Source organism: Felis catus, chromosome F2, assembly GCF_018350175.1.
Source record: "Felis catus isolate Fca126 chromosome F2, F.catus_Fca126_mat1.0, whole genome shotgun sequence".
Classification (NCBI taxonomy): Eukaryota; Metazoa; Chordata; class Mammalia; order Carnivora; family Felidae; genus Felis; species Felis catus.
In genome coordinates, this window is record NC_058385.1 from 81394639 (window position 1) to 81412166 (window position 17528).

Below are 17528 nucleotides of genomic sequence, written 5' to 3' on the forward strand. Positions count from 1 at the left end.
ACCCTACCGAGCCCCGCCCACCACCCACGCGTCATCTGCAAGGCAGGCCTGAGTGTATCTGCAGGGCTGTGGTGACACCCGTGCGTGAGGCTGGCGTTTGCCCTGTTTGCGGCAGCAGCTCTCACGCATCTGGGGCACCGAGCCCGGCCTCCTGCTTCCACGTCTGTCACCCCCAGCGCCACCCTCGAGGTAGCTTTGCCCTCCTGTCTGTCCAGGTGAGAGGCTGGGGTAGCGTCTGCAGACCCCAGTGACCAGCCGTGCGGCCCGCAGGGGAGGTGAGCCTGGGGGCGGATTGGAGGGCAGGCTGGACAGGATCTCAGCCAGGGTCCCAGGCTCTCCATTCGGTGGGAGAACACCCTGTCCCCACAGCTGCAGCCTGAGTCCTGACCCGCACACGGTTGGTGGGGCTGCAGCTCAGGCCACTGGGCCTACCCCGCCCCCCCCCCAACCCGCCCGAGTCAGAAGAGAAACGCAGGGTCCATGGGTATTTTAAGGCTCGTCCACTTAGTAACTGGCAGGGTCCCCCTCCCCCAAACCCCAGCTCCCTGCTTTGGTCGTGAACCTAGTTCATGCGCTAATATGATGAATGCAGGTGGGTTTTTTAACCAGCATCAATCTTTTCTCATCTTGCATAAAAAATGATTGGAAATATCTTTGGAGAAACTGAGCCCATGTTAAGCACCTACGTTGCTAAAGCATTTTGTGCTTTTCCACACTTAGACATTCAGTCCTTATAATGGTATCATTAGTAGACAAGACAGGAGTCATTTTCATAAGCGAGGACACAGTGAGAGACAGAGATGCTGACGAATTAATTGTGCCAGGCCACAGAGCGGGACAGGTCAGGGCCGGGACAAGAGCCCAGGTCTGACCCCACGCCTCGTGTTCTTTCTGCGACACCGTGGATCTCCCGGCAGAGGGCGATTCCATGGACGGTCCAACTGGCCAAAACCCATACCCCTCCATGACCCGCACACACGTTCGTCGCATTCACCGAGCTCCAGTTCTGGCAAAGCCTCCTGCCCTCAAGCTTCCAGTTCTCCGCCCCCAACACCTTCAGCCAAGTACAGCCTTGTGTGTGTCCAACCATGACACGGGTCTGGCCCGTGAAATAGGAGCCCACACCCTTAAAGTCCGTGCGCCCCTGTCCCCGGAAATAAACTGTGTGGTTGCCCTCGACATAATGGCGGGGCCGGGGGGCGGGTGCACCTGCGCTGATGGGGGGCGCCCTTTGTCAAAGGGACCCCCCTCACCTCTGAAACACGGTCCCCCCAGACTGGGGATGGCCCGAGAGGGGGAGCAGACCGAATTAAATGCCTCTAGCAGGGCGGACCGAGATGGCTTACGCTCCCACGTTGAACCCACACACCCCTGCTCACATGCGCTGTTTCCACAATGAAAGGAGCTGGTTTGATTGACGTGTGGGCACCAGGAAGAACACCGTATGAAGGCAGAGGTCTCATCGAGATGCTATCCAGGCCTGCACCCTGCTGTCCGGACCCCGCCCAGCCCGCACACGGGCAGTCGCTGGTCTATCTGACCAGGAAGCGACCGCACTCACGCAGGCCGGCCCCTGCCCTGCCCTAAGGGCAGGTGGCTGCTTGAAGGCAGGCAGTCGAAACACATGTTTTCCCATGACCACGGCCATGGGTGCTTCTGTTGGCGGGCCCACCCCAGGGTGCTGCACACAGTAGGTACGGTACTCAGGCGATGCTAGCTGTCTGCTGGGGGCACAGTAGGTGCCCGGAATCTCTCTGAGGGGCACTGGAGCTCCGGCAACTTGCGAGCCCCCGCGTCCTTCGGCCCAGGCGCTGCCGGTCGGCCCCAGGTCCCCTGTCCCCGGTGCGGACGGTGCCGGCCTGGTGGGCTGCCTCCTCCTCTCGGCGCCGGGAGGGGCCCCGGCGGACGCTTTGTAAATGTTAGCAGGCTCCCGAACTGGCTTCTGAACCAGCTCATTTTTCTGAGCCCAGAAGCGCCCGCGGCCTGGACGGGGAGTTGTCAGAGGTTATAAATGGATCTCTCCCAGAACGAGTGGGGCCCTGGGAAAGATGTTTTAAAATTGGAAGCATGGGGTTTTTATTTATTTATCTATTTATGCCCTGCCTTGTTCAAAAAGGATTTAAGGCAGCTTATGAAGATACATAAAGTGGAACAAAGGAAAATAAATGGGGAGCCTGAGGGGGAAGGGAGCAGCGCCGCGGTGGGCGCTTCCCACGGTCAGGAGGCCACGGCGCCCACGGCGGGATCCCGAGCCACACTCGGCGTCCTTGGGCCTCGGCTTCTCAAAGTACTGCCAGGGAACCCCTGTGTCTCCAGAGAGGATCTCCTTTGTCACACCCAGAATCCTAACGTGTCGCCTCTGAGTGTCACAGGGCACACGGACGCGTGCACACACGCACGACTCGACACGCACAGCACACACAGGCACACAGTTGCACACACACCCCCGAGGCCCCTCCCGGCAGGTGTGGGACACACACGCACTCAGCTTGCCCTGGTGGTCCACACGCAGAGGGCCCCACGTGAGCCCTGACGGCCCGTCCCCACCCCCATCCGGGCCCTGCCGGCTTCCGTTCTCTCAGCTACTTTCTGCTGAGTAAAACTACTCCCCTGCCTGGACCGCGGGAACGTCGGATGGGACCCTGTTTGGAAAAAGAGTCTTTTTAGGTGTAATCGAATCACGGATCTCGACCCGAGATCATTGCACGTGGGCCCTAAATCCAACCCATCCTGAACGACACGGGAGAGACGGGGACACAGGGCAGGCGGCGCTGTGAGGACAGCGGGAAGAGGCAGGAAGTCCCCCCTACCCCCGACCCACATCGGAGCCTTCAGAGGAGGGTCCTGCCCCACCTGGGCCGCAGAGCCCGGCCTCCGGGCCACGCGAGTGGGAATGGGCTTCCGCTGACTCAAGCCCCCCTCGGGAAACGACACGCTTGCTCGACCGGTCCGTTACCTGCAGAACGTATTCGTGCCCATGCCCCCCAGCACGCGGGGCCCCTGTAGCAATTGTATCTAAGGGTTTCGTCTCCCACCGTCTGTTCCCCGGCTCCCCTGCCCAGGCTGTCCTTCATCCCAATGTGTGACGTTTGCCAACTAAGTGGACGTCATTGCGGCCTCCGCAGCCTTGACCCGCCGGCCAGGGGCGGGGCCGCTCCTCCTATCCGTCCAGGGAGAGCGAGTCTCCTCCCCTCCCGCCCGCTTCCAGCTTTCCCCTTCCTGGGGCGGGCGATCCGTGCGCCCCCGTCCTCAGGTGCTTCAGACGCCGAACTCTCGTTGGCTGAGCTCGCGGCACGTACCGGTCTTCATACTTTGTCCTGATGGACACAAGTTCACGGAAGACGCGGGATTCGAATGAATGCATAAACGAATGAGTGAGTCAGTGAGAGAGTCATTTGCAGTCCTGGCTTGTCCCCCAATCATCACATGACATCAGGCAAGTGCCTTCACCTCAGCGGGACCCAGTTCCTTGCTGCCAACACGGGGGCCCGGACCTGACCCGGCTCAGCGTCCCCCACCCGACACGGATGCCGAGGCGTCTGCGGTTCCCGCCTGGGGAAGAGCCAGGAGGATTACCAGGAGCTTCTTATACAAAGCAATTTCTAAGCCTTTTTAAATCCTTTCTGGAACATAGCAGAGTATAAATAAATAAATACTTCCCAAGCAATTTCCATCTGCCCTCCCCCAGCTGGGACTCTTCCAGATCCCTGGCCGTGGCTCCTGAAACGGCCTGCAGCCCTGGGGCCGTGTCGCCGCCCTGCTCCGGGGAGCCCCGTTCCCCGCCAGGCCCCGCCGCGCCCGCCCGCCGGCTCAGCTCTGCCAGCTTCTCCGCAGCCTGGAGCCGCCGGGAGGAATTCGGCTCTGCAGACAAGTAATCTCTTTACGGCCCGTTTCATTGTGAATCGTCACCAGACAACTATTAATCTGCAATCATACTTTTATCAAGTGTTTATTTTTTCCCCTCTCTCTCTCCCCAAGACTGGGGATATCAATACAGCAGCTGTCACGGGTCGTTACCAACCTCGTCTTCCCCACTCTTCCGGGGAAATAAAGCCAGAAAGCGAAAGCAGTCGGACGGACCGCTTATCCAGGCGTCCGAGAGAGCGTCCGGCGAAAAGACACCGTGCTGTCGTGTGTGGGCACGTCGCTCCCCCGAGAACAAAGCCACATCGGATGCCATCGTCCCGTACAGGTGGCCATCCCACCGGGGGTAGCTTGCCCGCCACCATTCAGGTCTGCGGGTTAGGACTTCAACAAATATATCTGGGCGACACAAGTCAGCAATGACAGGCGCCCCCGGGTCCCCCCCAGGTACCCGTGTCCCCGCCACAGGGCACAGGTGGCCCTCCTGGGACCTCCTCCCATGAGGAGGGTCATTCTTCGCTAAACCTCTGTCCACGTCCCTGGAAGGTCACGTCGCAGACCAGACTGTAACCCTCGGGCACGAGTCTAAGGTCACGAGAGCCGAGGGCCCTCACAGTCTAGTCCCTGAGTGCGGAGCCGCTTTAATGTGGGGCTTGGGCCGGAGAGACCCCGAAGGAAGGGTCTGGAATCGCCCGCCCCGCACAGGCCGGTCCTGCCCTCCCACTCCTGACCTCATGGGCCCACATGGGGAGCCCCTCCTTTGCGGGGTGCCTTCTGCAAACAGAAGTGCTTGTGATTCGGGGCACCCTCCGAAGAACCCCACCATCCTGGGAAACATGAGAGGGGACCCACCCTCCGCTTCCCGCCTTCCCCGCAGACATGGCAAACGGAGCCTCCCCGGCTGAGCCCAGACGCAGCCTCGGAGTCTTTCTCAACACGGCCCTGCAGCCGCCTGAGCTGTCCGGGGGCAGGGCCTGAGCCGTGGGCTGGAGGCAGGTGAGGGTCCGGGCGGAGGAAGCTGTCCTACACCGGGCCTGCACGGGCCACCGGAGCCACACCGCTGCGTGGGGGCGGCAGGCCAGGCCCGGGGGCGGGGCTGGGCCGGGGGAGCCCGTGGGAGGGCTCCCCGGATTGGACGGTGGGGGGCCCTGGCGCCCCGCCCGCCACAGGCACAGGGAAATGCTGGGTTTGCTCTTTTTCCAGCATCCGAGCACAGCCACCCCCACCGGCTCAGGGATCTTGGCCAGTGACACACGGAGGCTAAACGCGCCACTGCCCCAAACCTGGACGTGCTCCCGACCGGCCCTAGCTGCCACCAGCTCCGTCAAACTTGAATTAACACCATCGCGCTGCAGCTCCGTGAGCATCAGGCATCCCTGGGGTCAGACCCCCGCCCACCAGCATCCCCTTCTCCCGGCAGGACCTGCAGAGGCAGAGGCTGCAGGGGGGCTTCGGAGACGGGGAGAGGCCAGGCGGGAGCCCGCTGGACGGGAGGCTGGCCTCCCCGGAGGCCAAGGGCAACCACCTCGCTCCCCCGGCTCGGCCCGCCCCCAGGGCTCTCTGGAGGGCCTCGTGGGAGCAGAGCAGCCCCTGGAGACGGGGCACACCGGTGTCGGGGGAGACACGCTCATGCGCACACACAGTCACGCACACACACTCGCACCCGTGCACACGCTTGCTCACACTGGTGCACACTCACACCCAGGCACACGCCCGCCCACACGCGTGCACTCACGCCCACGTGCACACTTGCCCACACACGTGCACACTCCCACGTGTGCGTGTTCACTCGCACGTGTGCACATTCACACTGGATCCTCACTAAGGCTTCCCTCTCTACTGTGGACGCGGCAGGGGGCCCACCCCGGGACACCAAGCCAATTCTGGGCCCCGAGAGGGCCTCCCCATCCTAAGCCAAGAGCGTGAGGGAGCCTGAGCAGGACCGCTCCCAGGACAGGACATCGGGTCCGGCCTCCAGGGAGAGCATGAGCCTCCCCCACCCCACGAAGAAGACGGGTCAGAACAAGTCACCAGCAAGCCCTCTGGGGAGAAGGGCCCAGCGTGTGGGCACCGTGGCCTCCCGTGGCCTGCCGGGGCTTGCTCCCCTTCTGCCGTCACAGCCTTTCGATCCCTTCCTCTGCCTGAATTCCAGGAGGCCAAAGGGTAGGACAGTCTGGGCTGGGCCTCCTCTGCCCAAGGATAACAGCAGGACCAGGGGGGCCTCCGAGGAGGCCTGGAGATGCGGCCTGGGCCTTTGGGAGAGGCCTGCCACACCTCAGGGTTAAGAATGTGGGGACCTCAGGGCGGGGGCCCACCAGCCCCCTCACCGGGAGGCCAGGTCACAGGAAGCTTGCAGCAGCCCCACAGCAGGGCCGTGCGACCTTGGAGCCTGCTGAATCGTGGGGGTCTGCCTCTGCAAATGCTCCTCTTCTGGCCCTCGAAGACCTGGCCCAAGGACATGCCGATGCCCCACCCAGCTTGTCGGCCCCGTGGTTCATCCATCCAAGGTCAGTGGCCTTGCCCAACGCTCCGACTGGCTGCCCGCGGTGTGACATGTGGTGCATGTCTGCCCACAGGCGGGCCCCAGGCTGGGCTTGGAAATGGGGAGGCTGGAGCCCAGACCATCCCTGCAAAGGAGGGAGGTGTCCCCTGACTCAAACGGGTGCAGCTGGGACTCAAACCCACGTCTGTCACTAAGGCTGTGCTTCCTCCTGGACCGCTCGCCTCCGCTTCTCATGGGACCCTTACCATCAACTAGGACAGCTCTCCCTCCCTCTCCTCGAAGAGGAGGCCGGCTGATGCAGCACCCAGGGAACTGTCCCCTCCATGGGGCACTCACCACCCTGGGGATCTGGGGTACGGCCGCCCCAACCAACCAGCCAGCTCCTGAGAGTGGCTGCCATGCCTGGGTGGCTTTTGTGTCCCACAGTGAGCCCTCAGGAGAGAAAGCTGACCGGCCCGAGCCACCGGAACCAGCACTAGCTCCAGGTCCCCAGGAGGGGGGCAGAGGACACAGCTTTTGCCACCTCCCTCCTGCTCCTCTCTCTCTGATGCATGCAAGCCGTAAGTGACTTTCTGGACAGCATTTCAGTGATTTAAAAAATATATTCAGAACAGTAACTGCGGATTAATCCCAAATATACAGGGACACAATTATGAAAGAATTTAGGTTCCAAAGCACACAGCATGGAGGCAAAAGCCAGCATCTGGAAGGGGGTGGTCATCAACTCTCTTAATGAAAAGGAGGTGATTATTTCCAACAAGTGCAGCCCATAAGAAAACTCCTTCCGCCATTGTGTTGGCTTTAAGAATGACAGGAGCCACATCTTATACCCATCCACCCGTGCAGCCAATCATCACTAATATATTCATCCGTCCGTCACTCATCATGGGCCAATTCATCCATCCACGCATCATCACCCAGCCATCCATCCGTCCACTCAACCCACCCACCAGCTCATCTACTCATTTACCCACCCATCCACCCATCCATCCACCCATCCACCCACCCATCCACCCATCCATCCATCCACCCACCCATCCACCCACCCATCCACCCATCCATCCATCCACCCACCCATCCACCCATCCACCCATCCACCCATCCATCCATCCATCCACCATTCATCCATCCATCCACCCACCCACCAATCCACCCACCCACCCAAACACCCATCCATCAATCCATCCAACCACCCACCCACCCATCCATCCATCCAACCAACCACCCATCCACCCATCCACCCATCCATCCATCCATCCATCCACCCACCCACACACCCATCCACTCATCCACTCATCCACCTATCCATCCACTTCCCATTAAATTAATATTAACTGAGCTGCTGGTATGCCCAATACTGTTCTAAATGCAGGTAATAGAAAGATTAAGAAGTTGCCTTGACCTTTGAGTGTGTTGTCTCCCATTATCTCTTTGATTAAATCCAGACATCTGTGCCTGTGGTGTAAAGCTCTCCAGACCCAAGCCTCCCTGTCTGATCTCACCTCTTAGGATAGCTCTACTTCACTGTCACAACAACCTGGACCACTTGCTGTCCCCCGAACATGGGCTGTCCCTCCTCTCCCGTCCCCTCCCACTCTGTGTCTTTTGTCTACGACACCCTTTCTCCCACCACTTTTCCCCACCAAGAGTCTAACCACACATCAGTGCTCTGTTTTAGTGCCACCTCCTCCAGGGAGGCTTCCCAGATTCCCTCAGTAAGATGGTGGAGACCATTGTCTGCCACTGTCCTACAGCTCTGTCACACGAGTCATCCTAAGCTGGTTTAGGAATGCCTTCCCCTCACCCACCTCATGAAGCTGGAGCACTGGTGGGTGAGGGACTGGGGTGGCCCTGTTATCTGGCAGCTGCTGTCACAAGAGTCAGCCAGGGCGTGGAGGGTCATCCCCAGACTCGGCGCCGGCATTCAGGCCCTGCTCTGTCCCTCCCCAAGTGTGACCAGGCAGCCCCTCACCCTCAGCCCTCTGTCCTTTGTGGACCGAGCCTCAGTTGCTCCTCCTGTCACATGGATACCACCTCATCCATCTCCCGGCTCTGGTGGGAGTAGCCAGGCTGGCTCATGGCTACAGGTTCACTGAGCCTTGGCCCCCAGCCCTACCTCCTGTGTGACAGTGTTTTTCACTCCCCTGTCTGTGGACAGTGGCTGCTGGCCTCAGCCGATTTCAGGGATCACTTGAGACCACAGAGAAGCAGGCAAGGGGCTGGGGAGCCCGTTAACCCCAGGCTCCTCTGTCTCCAAGGGCCATCTCCGGGATGCCCACGTGGTCCAAGGACCCCCACAGGCAAGACCCTCCTCCACCTGCGCCCGGGGGTGCCAGGACCAAGTGTGACTCGCCCCATCTCCATGCACCGTGACCTTGGCAGGACGCTCTGCCTCCCCGAGTCTCGCTTTGCTCCTCTGCAAAAGGAGCTTAAAGTGGCCCCAGCTCTGGGGGTCCCAGAGAACCCCCAGCAAGAGAGGTCCTGCTCACCCTCTTCCATACCCATGAAAAGACAGAGGGGAGGCGGGGGGTGGGACAGCCAGAAAGCAGACTTGGGCTCTCTCTCTCTCTTCACCTGCAGAGTGGAGGACCGAGCTATAAGGGCACCTCCGATGCCCACGTGGCCCTCTGCCGCCCGCGGACTGGCTGCTCTGTGCCGAACAGGGTACGTGCAGCCCCCAACAGCCCATGAGGCCCGTGAGGTCATTGCCACTATGTGCGGATGAGAGTCGGGGCCGACCAGGGCAGGCCCTCTGTGCCCCTGTGCCCTTCCTGCCACACCTCTCCCTGCCTCTGGCCGGGAGGAGCTCCCAGGAGGCTCCCACAGGGCTCTCCGAGGGAGGATGGCTCCCAGACCCAGCACAGGGGGACAAGGGGGCCCCTGTGCCCAAGCGAGTGTCCCACCTGACAGCCCCACCAGGACCTGGAGGAGAGGACGCCGCCCGGGTCTCCCGCCTCCCCCAGCCCCCCGGTCACAGCTTTCTTCCTTCCAGAAGATTCCTGCTTCATCTCTCATTCTGAAATATTTATTTCAACACAAATTATTTAGTATTTAGGAGCAACTTCCCTGCCTCTGACTGTCGGCAGAGATCTCAGACCGCCAGGGCGCTCCAGGACCTTCCAGGACCCACGTCCTCACAGGTGGCAGCATGGCCACCAGCCCTCAGGGTCCTCAGGGCCCCCCGGGCACCTCAGACACAGGCAAGCCCTCCCCACCGTGTGACAGAGTAAGGCTGCCCAGGGCCCCCGGGCCTGATCCCCACCTGGGATCACTCACCGGGACCAGATGACACAGGCTGATGGTCCAGAGGACAGGGGTGAGGCAAGGCCTGGGGACAAGCCCAAGCAAGAGAGAGCCACTCACACTGCCACACCATCAGAGGCCCCCTGGTGCCCTCGAGGAAGCCCATTTCCACCCCGCCCTCGGGGGCCTTCCTCTCAGCCCTTTCTTCCCCTTGTCCGTCCATGCTCCCTCAGCTTCCCCGAGTGGACAACCCCCGCCTCCGCCTGTCTGGAGCCTGCCCTTGCCCACCAGCCCGCGTCCCCGGGATCGGGGCTTGGCACCTGTTTCCTGCCAAGGGCCACCCGGGAACCGCTTCCGGTGCCACTAGCCAATCTCCATCACAGCTGCTCCGTCCCACTGTTGCGGCCCCACAGCAGTCACGGCTGACGCACAAACAAGGAAGCTCTCCGCGTCCCAATAAAGCTTTATTTACAGGAAAAGGCAGAGGCTGAATTTGGCCCCTGCCACAAAGGGTCCCCCAGGTCGCCGGAGCGACCCAGAGGCTCCCACGGGCCTCACGGTGCAGGTCCCGTGCTCACACCCCACCTGGCAGCCGGTGCCGAAACAGGTGCCCTGTCCTCCGCCTGGTGCCCGCAGCTGGCTCCCCTGCCAGGGGCTCCCTCCTGGACCCGTGGTGCTCTCGCCGAGGACTGTGGCTGGATGTTCATCGTCAGTTGTCACCTAATGAGGGCTGGCTTCACGATCCTGGTCCTTCTTGAAGGACCTCGGCGTCTGTGGAGTCCCCGCCTGCGCCTGGCACACCCAGCCCCCACCTCCTGTGGCATCTCTCGAGCGTGGGAACAGCACCCACTGCCGAACGCAGGTGCTCGGGGAGGGGCGGGGGCCTGGGGCCTACTGCCCCTTGCACTGTCGGGGCTCAGGTTTCTGGGCACTATCGGAGCGCTGCCGGTGGCCGCGCCCCCACTGCTCAGTTTACGGGTGACACAGCTGAGGCCCGGGGCGGTCCCTGAGCCCAGAGCACCTCTGCTTGAGCAGACACTTTGCCTAGGACCTCTCCCCCGCCAAACTAGCGCGTGTCGGGTGCGGCAAGCTTAACCCTGGCCAGCCTTGTCCCTGTCCTGTCCCCGTGACACCACAGCCACTCGGGGAGCCTGAGCGGATCGCACGTGCCAGAGTGCACCCCACATCCCCTCCCCCCATGAGCCTGGGCGGGACGAACCCCAGCGTCAACCCTGCTGCAGGCTAGCTCGCGGGGACACTCGGTGGGCGCTGAGTAACTACAGCTTGTTGAGCTGACCCCCCCCCGCCCTCCCCCCACGCCCTCAGTACCCCCTTTGCACCGGCTCTGTGCCACCGCCCCCACCAGACGCTGCGTTCCGCATGGGCGGGGACCCTGTCTGTCCCTAGCACGGTGGCCGGCATGCCTCAGGGGGACGTCAAAGGCCACAAAGGGAAGGAAAAGCCCACAGGACCCAGCTGTCACAGCAACGTGGTGACAAACACTTAGCAAGCTGTGCTTTGTGTGCGAGGCTCCAGTCCATTCAGCTCGTCCGTCAGCCTGACAAGATGCTGATTTACTCAGCCCGCGGCCGGATTGAATTGACCTGCGGGGGTGGACAGGGCTGGCGGCAGCGGGAAGACACCAGAAGGGAGGGCCGCGGCACAGGCACCGAGGTCCACGGGACGGCCCCACGCCGATCTCTGCAAGCCCCCCTCACTCCCGGGACGCCCTTCTCCGAGCCGCCTGCCCGGGCCAAGCAGACTGTGTGCAAGGTCCGTCGGCAAGAATCTCACCTGGGGCACGTCTCCTTGCTGTGTATTCCGCCGTCCGGCCCCACACACGTCTTCGTTTGTTGCAGCCACGCAAAGAACGTCAGAGCCGGAAGGGGACCTGCTTCAGTCCATCGTGGGCCGCCAGACGCTCAAGCGTGAGCTGCGCCGCTGGGCGCTTGCGGCCGTCGCCGCCGCTCTGTGCCCCGGCTCTCGCGTCCAAGATAGCACCACCCCCCCACCCCGGGCAGCACTGGGGCGACACCGTGGGGCCGGATGGAGGGGTCCTTGGTCAGCTCTTAGCTGGCGGGGAGCAGGTGTCACGGCCACGGCCGGGGCCTGGAAATGGCTCCCCGAGAACACCGGCGGGGCTGGAGGCTCAGAGGGAACCCCATTTTCCCCAACGTTACGGGCTCAGACGGTCATCTCCTTCGGAAGAGGAACGTCACGCTCAGGAAGCCCGAGGGATTTGCTGAGGCCGAGAAACCTGCCTGAGGGTCTGGTTTCCACGACCACGATGCTTTGCGGCCACGGTCCTGCCCACATGGCGTCCCACCACGGACACGCTTCCTGTCCCTCTCCGCCGGGCGGGAGGCAGGCGTGGCGCTGCCCCGGGGCCTGTGAGTTCAGGTCTGCTGCACGCGCCTCTCTCGTCCGGGGGCCCGTGGCCACCAGCACTGCTGTCCTCACGGCAGGTGACCGAAGCGCAGAAGCCAGGCCCAACCTTCCAAAGACAGGAGCCTCGCATCCTGTCCGCTAACAGCTCGCTGGCCAAAGCCGGCCAGACCGGCAGGAACTTTCCGGACAAGAAGGAGGCCGGCTGCCGGTAAGGACGTACGGCCGCACATCCACATCGGCTAGGCTCCAAGGATGCTCCCTCCTCTGACCCGAGAGGCCCTCGAGGCTGGGAGCAGCTGGGACCTCTGCTCTCCAGGTGCCCGGGGCCACCTGCTGCCCGCAGCAGGAATCCACGGTGCCGCCCCTCCCGAACACGCTCCCTCCCGACGCCCGAGGGCTTGTTCACTCTGCCACCCCCAGCCCTCAAGGGCTGACTTCATCGCGGGGCCCGACATGGCTCCCCCAGGGGCCCGTGGGCGGCCTGGCTGAGAGACTGGCCCGGCCGCGCGCATCTGACACGGGGGGCCCCCCTCAGCGCGGTCTCGCGTGACTCGGGCCTGATGGCCCTGGAACCTGGGAGACACAGAGGAGGAAACCTGGGCCGTGCTCTCAGGGAGTACAGCCCTCAGTCATTCCCCAAGTGACCGAGGTACTGGCAGTGGCCGTGGAGCAGAGAGGGAGGGACAGGGAGAGGCCGACTCGGCGAGGGTGACGACGGTCCTGGCAACGATGGTAGAGCTGAGGACGCGGGAGTGACGCGGAGCAGCGGCCATAAAACATCAGGAGGACATGTCGGCTGTGGGCACGGAGCGGCGGTGGCGATGGTGACGGTGACTGTCGTCACGTCAGAGATGCCGGCGGCGACGACAGTCAAGGAGGAAGATTTGCACTCTCAGGACCGTGAGCCCCTTCTCTACACATCTCGCCAGCCTCCACTGACCATGGGGTATTTGTTGTCCCGGCAGGTTGAAGGACAAAGCAAGCCCTCTCGAGTCCGCGGGCCCCCACCTCTGTCCCCATGCCATATCACCCCCCCGTGCTCCAGTGGGACCTAGAAGCCACCATGGCGAAGGTCACGAGGTGTCTCTTCCCCAAACTGCATGCTCTTCTCAGGTTCTGTTGTGTTTACCGTTAGCGGCATGTTGGAAGCACGTGAGGACTCGTGGGCGTGGGGTCGGGAGCAAACTGGATCCTGATCCTGGATTTTTAGCAAATGTTTGGAAAACCCTGGATTCCCTCCAGACACCCTTGGCTCCCGTGGGTGGGGGGTACCAAGGACTTCTGTCTTGTGCGGCACAAAATTGCAACACGGGTGTGGCGGGTCTTACTTCATCCCAAGAGGGAAACGCTCTGCAAAGTTGACGTTGGTGATAATATATTATGTCAGGCGAAATAGGCAAGAAGTTAATTAAAGTCAGAGAGTTAATTAATGAGATCCAGCGCACATTAACGATCATTACCTCATCTGAGAAGAGTAACTCAAGTGGTGTTGCCGGTGTTTTTCTCTCCTAGGTGCCGAGTTGACACAACCCGTGAGTCACTCGGTGTTGGAGAGGCAGTTCTCCCTCCGTGGCAGCCGGGACAGTCAGATGTATCAGCCACGGCCACTGGGGTCTGAAAAGCGGCCTGGTCTCGCGAGCTCCGCGTCGGCTGGAGTGGGCCGCCACGAGCAGCCGTGGATGGGAGGCACGGCCAGCACGGCCCCTGCAGTCAGGTGGGGCCCTCCGGAGGGGATGCTCCGCGTCCGGGGGCCTCCCGCGTCTCCGAGCCCTCCTCTAGGTGCTTGGGCTCACACAGTGCTGACCTCCGGTGGGGGAGACGGGACCCCGGGGCACGAGCCCTTCTGCGACGGGTACACGCGCACCCGCAATTTCCTGGATGTGACCCCGCTTCCCTCCGGCTGCCTGGCCGCGGCTCCGCGCTGCGTGATTTCCGCCTTTGTTGAGGGTGGCCCAACGAGAGAAGGCTGCAGGAAAGCCCAGCATGTAAACCAGACTCTCCGGGGGCGTGGGGGTCCTCTGAGGAGGGGCCCGGGCGCCCGTGTGCCCTCCCCTCAGATGCTGCAAGGCCACCTTTATCAGGTCCTGTCCTTTCCAGGAACGTCTCCCATCCAGGACACTGCCCGGCAGCTCCCTCCTGGGGCCTCGTACTGTCCCAACCTACAGGCAGGAAACTGAGGCCGGGGAGGGACCAGCCTGCACTGGAGGCCCCCCACTCCTCCAGGAAGGGCAAAGAGCAGGTTCTGGCCCGGGAAGGAGCCTTCCACCTGCCCCAAGGCTGGGCATCGGCAGCTGCCCAGAGAAAGAGGACGTCGTGATGAGCTCCGGCGAGCCGGGCAGCACGCAGGGGGGCAGGGAGGCGGGGCCGGCTGTACCACGGAGCCGCCACGGAGCCAAGCCATCAGCCGTGGGGAGAGAGGCTGCGCCAGGAAGAAGGCCGAGAAAGAAGCCCAGAGAGGCAAGAGACCCACCCAGGGGACCCCCAAGGCAGGCCTAGGACCCCATCTCCAGGTCGACGTCCTCGTGCGGCTCAGAGCCACGTTTGAGGCCCTGCTCCCCACCTTTGGGAAAAGCACCAGCTACTCTGGAACTCAGTGTTCCCACCTGCAGAATGGGGCACTGACCAGACACAAGGGTGCCGTACCCCTCGGGCCCGGTATCCTCCAGGAAGGAAGGGTCTCCCTTCCAGAACCAGAGTTCCCGGGGCAGGAGGACCATATTTCTCCCCAGAGCTCTCCCACCCCACGGGACGCCACCCCCTGACCTCAGCCCCTCCCAGGAGCAGTAGGGGCTCCGGGACCCCCTGCCTGCAGACATGTCCTCTGCCGGGGCTCCAGAGAGTTTAAGGTCGTCAGGTGACCTGCCTACCACACGGCGCCATGAGCAGTGATCCTGCATGCGGAACCTTCCAGAACATGGAGGTCTCTTCTGCACCTGGGAGATGGGCACTCGAGCAGCCTGAGCTCTGAGCCTCCCCTCGGAGGGCACAGGGGACACCAAGCACACCTCCTCAGGCCCCCACACCCCCCGGATTGCCCTTCTCTCCCCTTGCCTGTCTAGGGTCTTGCACAAAGCAGCCGGAACCGCTGTCTTCAAGCTCCGTCACCCGGCGGGAGTCCGTGTGCCGGACGTACAGCAGAAGCACCCACTTCCGTGAGCCTCTGCCAGAGCCCCACAGCCAAGCCTCTTTGGGAGCCCAGAGGAGGCCGTGAGTGGCCCGAGGGCTGGCCCGACGGCACACAACAGTCCAGTCCTTGCTCTGCTCCCGGACTACCAGCTCTGGGGGGCGGGCACCCCTCCTACTCACACGGGGAGGCCGCACCCCCAGGTGCCCGGCCGATCCAGCGGGAAGTGCAGAAACCCTGTGGGTGCCCTGCAGGCCACAGAACGGGTCTCAGGGTGGCCCGCGGCTCTGGGCTCCCATAAAAACAAATTGCTCGTGGTTCTGCATAATTAACAGTATCTGGTAATTAGGGCTGGAACTCCACAGGATTCGCGGACCGTGGAATTTCCAAAATAACAGCAGATAGACACGAGCACGCCTGAGCACATGCACGCACACACGCGTCAACCCCGGGTGCTGGGCGCTCTCCGCGGGACACCCCTGGGGCCCTTCAGAAACCCAGGACCAGAGTGACAGCAGCACCTACCTGTCACTTGGCCATTCTGGCCTGGGGGGAGCACGCTGCCTGTGAAGAACCCCCCCCCGCCCGCAGTGAACCCCTTCCCCACCCAACCCCCAGACCCCCTACACCTCCACCCTGCCTGCTCCCTGGCCCCCCGGGAGATGTCTCATCCTGCAGGCACACCCACCCGCCGCAGGGGCCTGGCTCCGCCCAGCTCCTGGCCTCCCACTCTGGCCTCACCTCCCTGGGCTGCGTCCCTTCGGCCATCCTGTCCAGCAGCCGCTGGAGGACTGACGCCTTCCCCGGAACTGCAGCTGGGGGCCTGCGCGGCTGCCCTCCCACCAGATCCCACCCGGCGTCTGCTGGCTGCTCCCACACCACCCAGCGGCCCCAGCCTCAGTGTCACCTGCCCATGAAGATTTCCCCGCCTGACCCGGGTGTCCCTCAGCCCCCATGATGGGCCACAAGTCCCTCCTGGACCGGAAGGGACACCATCCTCCTCGTCGTCACACCCCACCGAGCGCCGACAGCCCCCAGGATGCCAGTCACCAGCTGTCCCCAACCCCAGGACTTGGCCGGGCCCGACACCCCCCACATACCAGCCATTTGTACCTCATGTCTCACCGGCCTTCACTCTGTCCCCTGAATGAACACAGAATATGGACTCCTGCCCCAGGGCCTTGGCACCGCTGTTCCTGTTTCTCAGGTTCTTTCGTGGCACATCTTTGCATGGCTATCTGTTCACAGCATTCGGGTCTCGGCCCAAATGTTCCTCTTCAAGAAGCCGTCCCAGCCACACAGTCCGCAGACCCCCCTTCTGCCAGGTGGCCCCTTGCCCGTCCTCACAGCACAAGACATGTCCCTCCCCACTGCTCCTCCAGGACTTGAACCTGGGGGCGGGCCTTGCCTCCCCCGCGGCTCTGAACAGCATTGTCAGCATATGGAACAGAAACAAGACGGCCTGTCTCTTGACCACAGGATGAATAAGTGGAGAGTGAATGAACCCCAGAGGGCTCACCCCAAAGTGCGGGGGCTCGCCTCCTTCAGGAGGTGCCTCGCACTTCTGCCTCACTCTGCCCTGGGCCCGCGACCCTGCCCCCCGCCCACCCCATCTCCCTGCCCTGGGCCCGCGATACCAGTTCATCGACCCCTCCACCCCCAAGGCAAATTCGCCCTGCGCCGTGTCGCCAGAAGCCCCTCGAAGCCGAAGGGCCCAGCCCCAGGAGGCCGGTCTTCCTGCTGTGGCCAGAGGAACGAGCACTCACCTACTCACGGACCCCAGGACCCAGGACGTGGAGGGACGGGGCGCCCCCCCGGGAGGGCCCGGAGCACATGCCCCATCCCTCCCCAGGTGTGCGAGCTGAGTCTCCAGCCCAGAGTGCGGGCCTGAGGCCCTGTGCTCCTCTGCGCAGCCGCAGGTGAGCAAAGTGCCCCGTGGCTTATGCCACGCAAATGCGTTGTCTCCCGGGGACGCCGTGGCCCTCCTCCAGCTTCGGGTGGCGCTGGCTGTCCTTGACTGGGGTCCCTTCTCGTGGCCGCGCCAAGCCGACCCCAGCGTCCGTGTTCGCACGGGCCTCTCCCTCCGTGTCTCCGAGTCTGCTCCGTGCGGTCTCTGACCCCGGGCCAGCATGGCCCCATCTGGGGATCTTGACTTTACTCCCACCTGCTCAGGCCCTAATCCCAAGGAAGTCCGTATTCTGAGGGTCCGCGTGGACGTGAATTTGGGGGACACTGTTCAACCCACTGCAGACCCCAGTAAGGGAGGGGTGCAGGGACGAGCACAGGTGGGGCGGGGCCTGTGAGGCAGGCTGGCCGCGACCCTCCCAACGCTGCTAGGGCCCCGGGCCACCCCGGGCTCCCCTGCAGCTGAGGGGACAGCCGTCCCTGCTGTGTGCCCACCTCACC